Source organism: Rhea americana, unplaced genomic scaffold, assembly GCF_003343005.1.
Source record: "Rhea americana isolate MKP2758 unplaced genomic scaffold, rheAme1 scaffold_41, whole genome shotgun sequence".
Taxonomy (NCBI): Eukaryota; Metazoa; Chordata; class Aves; order Rheiformes; family Rheidae; genus Rhea; species Rhea americana.
In genome coordinates this window covers 4,687,273-4,693,237 of record NW_028186546.1, presented here as the reverse complement: position 1 = coordinate 4,693,237, position 5,965 = coordinate 4,687,273, and positions in this window count along the sequence as shown.

The window sequence follows — 5,965 nt, the reverse complement described above, 5'->3', positions numbered from 1 at the left end:
TAGAATACTCATCATCTTTCAGGTGCACAACACAAAGTAATTCATAATGATTATAGTTATCCCCATCTTACAGAGAATGAAGTGAATTAAATTATATCCCTAATGACRCTCTTAGTGTTAGATTCCAGATCTGTTTCCCAGTTCTGGGCTATACCAACCAGGTCACATTTAGCAACATACAATTTTAAAATATTCCCAATTCTTCTGTATTCACCAAAATCACCAAAATTTGTACTCACCAATATCTAGGATTTTAACCTTTTTCTCTTCTTTTCTTTTTTTAGTGATACCAAAGCTACTCTACTACATTACTCTAGTGTTACTAACATTGTATAAGGTACCACATGCAGAATTTCAAAAAAAAAAAAAAAAAAAAAAAAACTCATCTGACTCTTGACATTGAATGATTACATATTTTCTTATTAGAATCTGAGTCACTATATTAGCGTGTAAAACACCTAATGCTCTCCACTAAATACCCATTGCTCCAAATCAAAGGAGAGCAAGCAAGTGGCAGGACAAAAGAACTATAGCCAAGAGGCCAGCATTATCTTTTGGGGAGCAGACAGATTTCCAGTGCATTCAGTAAGATTCAAGTACAGATAACCTTACCCATGAGGATCACTCTAGAGTGCCTTCTTCACATCCGAGTCAAAAGGCTGAGCCTTTTTTTTAGTGTATATACATTCAAGAACAACAAATGTTCTTGTCCAAATTGCACATATTTGTAATTCATAATATTCACTACTTCTCCCTGTCTTCAACAGTTTGTCAAAAAATGTTACATTGAATTACCAAGGTTGAAAATGATATGAAAACACAATACAGATGTGCTTTTGAAAAAAAGCAGCACTCCAAATTTTGTCCAAATTATCCTAGGAAGGTATGTAGCAGGCAAACACAGTATTAATAAAATTTATATCAAATAGATTAGGATTTACTGACCTGACACCTGGCTATACAAGCCCACGAGCCTGAGCTGCAGAAACTTCCTGTGAGATCCTGTAGAGAAAGGAACAACTTTTCTTCAAGGGAAGAAGCTCAATCATTAGAGAAAATTGTTTAAAACTAAAACAGACATAAGGAAGCACTTCGTAATAAAGTTGAAGAATCTCTCTAGCACTGGAATGGAATGAAATAATGGCTAACTGGTCTTTGCCAAATCCAGGTTATGTTATTTTAATGATGAAGGAGCCTAGACATTGTAAAGTCATAGAATATGCAGAACATGACATGCTTTCAGTCTGTCCTTGGCTTTTGGAAGTAAAGCTAATTAACAAGGAACAATTTTCCTCAGTTTACTAAATAAAGTGGTTTAATTTTTAATGAATAGCTTTACTTAATTTTCTGTGGCTCTTTCCACATGGGTAGCAATACTGTTGAGACGTTCCTACCATATTGGTTGTCACTGAGACTTGATTCAACTATATAAATCAAGGTAATATTGATTTGTCTTCTTTAATTGAAGAACAATATCATGAACTCTTTGAATTATTATTTGATAATATAATAAACCCTATAAGAAAGGAGCTTTTTTATTCCAAAGCAGCCCTTCTTCATCTAGAAGAGCCAAAGAAAKACATCAGTATGGGTTTACTAACCACACTTGATGTTGAAGGTTTGCTTATGATTATTCTTTTCGGGTTATTGCATCACTTGATCTATGAATATCTGTTTAACTTTAGAATGAATCTGAAAATTTTAATATCTAATCCCAATCCCCAGATAAAAGTTAACATCCAGATAAATAATTAAATCATTAAATGTTAGAGTCAATCAGAGTCAGTAAGAGTCAATCCTAACACCGTATCCYGACATTATCCTAAAACTTCTCTGACAAATTCCTGTTTCTACAGTGAAGTGATAACAAGTCTAAGCCCTATTAATTGACAGCTAGCACTGGAAAGCAAATTAGCCTCCACTAGGAGAGCCCTCTATAATAATTTGCCCCCAGTTATCAGAGAAAGCATCTTCGAAGAACATGTGCACTTTGATAATTAACATTAGCCACCTGCCGTACTTTGAATAAAAAGTGCAAACTGTCTGACTGGTGGTATCAACTACTTATTGATAGTGGGAACCTAGTTTTCAAACACAAATATTTGAATAGCACATCTACATTTTATATGTGGAGAACTAGGCTTAAATTCATGAATGTGGAAATTTTTAGACACAACTTTTAGTTATAAAAATCAGCTATTGGAAAGTTTAATTGCTTGTATTGTTAATATAAATCTCTCTTCATCCAGCCTCCGCCCTTTTTTTCAGTAGTAATATTGGAAACAACAAGAGAAACTTTTTGTACTTACTAAATAGTGATTAAAATGTAGAATTTATTCAAGTGTTTTCTGTAGTTACTGTTAAAGAACACCTGCTTGCAGAGATTTCTTCTCTCTTAAATAGGAGCTAAAGACTTACTTACTAGCATTTCACCCCAGCCAGTAAAGCTGGCTATAAAAATTATGTACAAAATTCCTTGCAGGCAGTAGAACAGGTTGAAATAAGATGCTTTATAGTTTAATCACAGTYATGCATATTTACAGAACAGTTTGTTTTGCAGGTAGCTTGAATAGCATTTTGTTCTTGAGATACAAAGAAAAAGTAATATGATCAAAACACTAGGCTAGAAAATAATCTGTGAAGCAGCATTTGGATGGTAGTTGAGTAAAGTCATACACATTCAAAAGGGATATTAAATGTCATATGTGTTTCTCTAGCGGTGTGTGTATAAACACATTTTTATATATACTTATATATAATCATATATATAATAGTGTGTGTGTAGCACAATGATATAGTTACAGAAGATCTGTATGTGTATAATCCAGAGTGAGACACTTGTATCTATGCCATTATCATAAGTTGGTTCGTTTGAAAGCTATTTCTGAACATGACCATATTTCTCCTTATTGACACAAAGTGTAAGTACGTGTGAGTGAATAAACACACACAAACATGTATAATTTTTCTAGCAGACATAAGTTCTTGTGGATACTATTCTGTATCCACAGAATAATAATTATCATAAATAATACATATTTTTATTCATAAATAACATTAAAATAAATGAATAAAAATCATTAATCAATAAAATAATAATAAAAAATAAAAACAAACARGTAGAAAAACACAAGCTTTTTTTTCACTGAAGTGTAAGGTTAAAATCTTGGCCACATGGACTGGRAATTATACTTGTTGTAAAGTTAGACAACAAATTCATAGGTGTTGATAGCCACAATTTAATGTTACGGTTCTTCAACTTCTTGACACAGGACTTTGTTGGTTACCCCAGATTTRTAACTTCTAAAGGAGCTAAATAATTTTGAAAGATATTTGGTCCTGATTCAACTTCTTTAACGGATGAAGCATTCTAGAGAAGTTAAACAAAGARTTAATTATCTTYCTTGCAAAAGCAAAACAAAAAAATCTTAAGTTAACTGGCTTCAACTTCCAGTCCCTGGGCTTTGAATACCTCCATTCCTTCATGACTGAAAGCTGCTGTTTATATACTGAATGCATGTTTTTTCGTCCAGACTCCTCTCAAGTTGTACTTTGTCTGCATCACCATCTTCTGTTCTGACCTTTGCTAATTTATTTTACTTTATGTACATTCAYGTTGCTGCTTCAAAGATCACTTTTGCTGCCGAGCATTTTGATAATTCTTCTCTTTGTATSCTGATACTGGCTCCTTTATCTATCATTCTAAATATAAGTCTATTTTCAAGGTCATTCATGGACCATGTCACCCTAACTAGCATYCCATACTTGATCTTCTAAAGTTTACCTAGGTTTCTCAGCCCTCTAGGCCAGTACCTACCCAAACCCAGTAAATTCTCAAACATTACTCTTTAACCATTCTCTTTGCATTTAGGAGTTGCTCATTCACAAAACCCTCATTGCTATTTTTCAAATCTCCTTCCCCTTAAAGCCTTTATTACAGTATCTACAGAAAATTTTTACCATTAGCCAATGGGTATGCCATCACYAGTCTGATCTATTGTACTAAATACTGTTTCCTTGTTGCCTCACGCTCCTTTTTATGTATTAACCAGTTGCCCTTTGCCTCAAAGTGCATTTAAGGATAAAATACAAGGGCTTTGAATAAGGGGTGTATACCATGCCTACACTGTACAACAATGTGTATAGTATGTTGTACAGCAACTGTTACAATAGTTTAATACGTACAATGAAAGAAGGAATTTAGTTTCAAGTGTAGTTGGCTTTATACAAATATATTTTATCTGAAATTCAATTTGTATTTCCAGGATATGTGCTAGAAATTTAAATCTGCTCTTAAATCTGTGAACAAAACTTACCTTTCTCCTTTCAATGTCTGCTGATGAGTATTTCTCAGGGCTATATGTAGCTGATGATCTACTAGACTGTTTTCTATTATCCAACTTTGTGTGTTTGTTTTTACTGCTGAAAATACTGCGTAACACTTGTCTGATGTTGCTAGCAACCATTGGAGAGCTCTTAAAAGTCACAAAGGAATTTGGGCTGCCTAATCTTTTGTGTGAAGGACAACAACCAGCTCCTCACCGCGAGCAGGGCCTTTTTGCACCTTTTGAGTTCATACACTAATATGTTTGCTTGAATGTAGCAGTAAATAAGCAGTCACCGTGGAGTCTTGAAGCAAAATAGCAGGAAAAGCTTTAAAAAGGCATTCAGCACAAGCRAGGTTGGTTTGAGAAAATGGAGGAGGAGACCAGGATGTAGCAGGAGTATCCAGTCTTCAGGCAGAAGTGGCAGAGCAGGACTGAGCCCCCRCTGCTGTTAAAAGGGGATTTCTTGACCTCAGAGCTCTTTTGTGATGAGAGGAACCCAAGGAGGAGCATTGCAGAAGACTGACGTTCCAGTAAACTAGATGACTCAGCAACCTGGGTACTTTCTCTGGTTTTATTCTCCTTCCTCCCACAYCCTCTGGTAGAAAAATCTTGTGGTAGGGGATGAGTATTTGTGTCTCGTTGGGTTGCTGCAGCATAGTTGGGTACCRCTTTTTTCTATAAATGATTAAGTAGTTAAACTATCATGGCCACAGTTTTTCATAATAATGTGCAGGTCTTGCATGCAGAAAATGGAGGAATGTGAGGTGGAAGAAGACATTTGCCTGTAGATAGTATGACATAAACTAGCTCAACTACAACTAGAGCTTCTCCAAAGCCTGACATATTCCCAAAACACCTCTAGAACCTGTTATTTTCTCCCCCACAATGCCTGCAGCTACACAGCTGCCGGTGCTGCAAGTTCTCCTCAGTCTTCAACGCCACCATACAAAATGGTGGCTGGTGAGACACTTCCGCCTCGCCGCCGCCCGTCGGCCGCCCTCCCTACTGCGCACGCGCAGACCGGGCCCCGAGCAGGTGCCGGGCCTTGCAGGAAGTGCGCTTGCGCAGAAGCTCGCCCGCAGCGCCCCCGCAGGTGCGCCTTGCCGTTGTGCGCTTGCGCAGCGGCGCCCCGCAGCTGCCCCTCCCCCTGTGCTATATCTGAGTACGCCGCGAACCGCACGTATAAGCGGTCTTTTCACACCGCYTGCCTGCCAGATCCCTCCGCCGACKCCAAAGGCAGCCCTTATAGCTTAAGCCTCAGCGCGTCAGAGAAGGAAATAAAAACTTAATGGCACGCTATAAGCTATAAAATGTTTACTTTCCCATTTGGCCCCGTCTTTGAGGTCTTCGTGGGTAGGTGCGAGCCRGAGAACTCTTCTATTCGAGGCTTTGCGGAGGGATACCTTTGTTAATTCGCCATCCTCTCAAGCAACGCCTGGCCCCAGCCAATCACGGCGGGAGGCTCGCCGCGAGCTCCGCCCCGTTCCCGTGGAGGAACCAATGGGAGCGAGCGAAGGCGCGACGGGGGCGGGCTGGGCGGGCGCGGGAGCGAGGGGGTGTGTGCGTGCCTGCGTGCGTGCGGGCGCGAGCGCGGCGCGGCGCGGCGGAGCGCTCTGCGCGGCGGCCGTTGCTGGGGC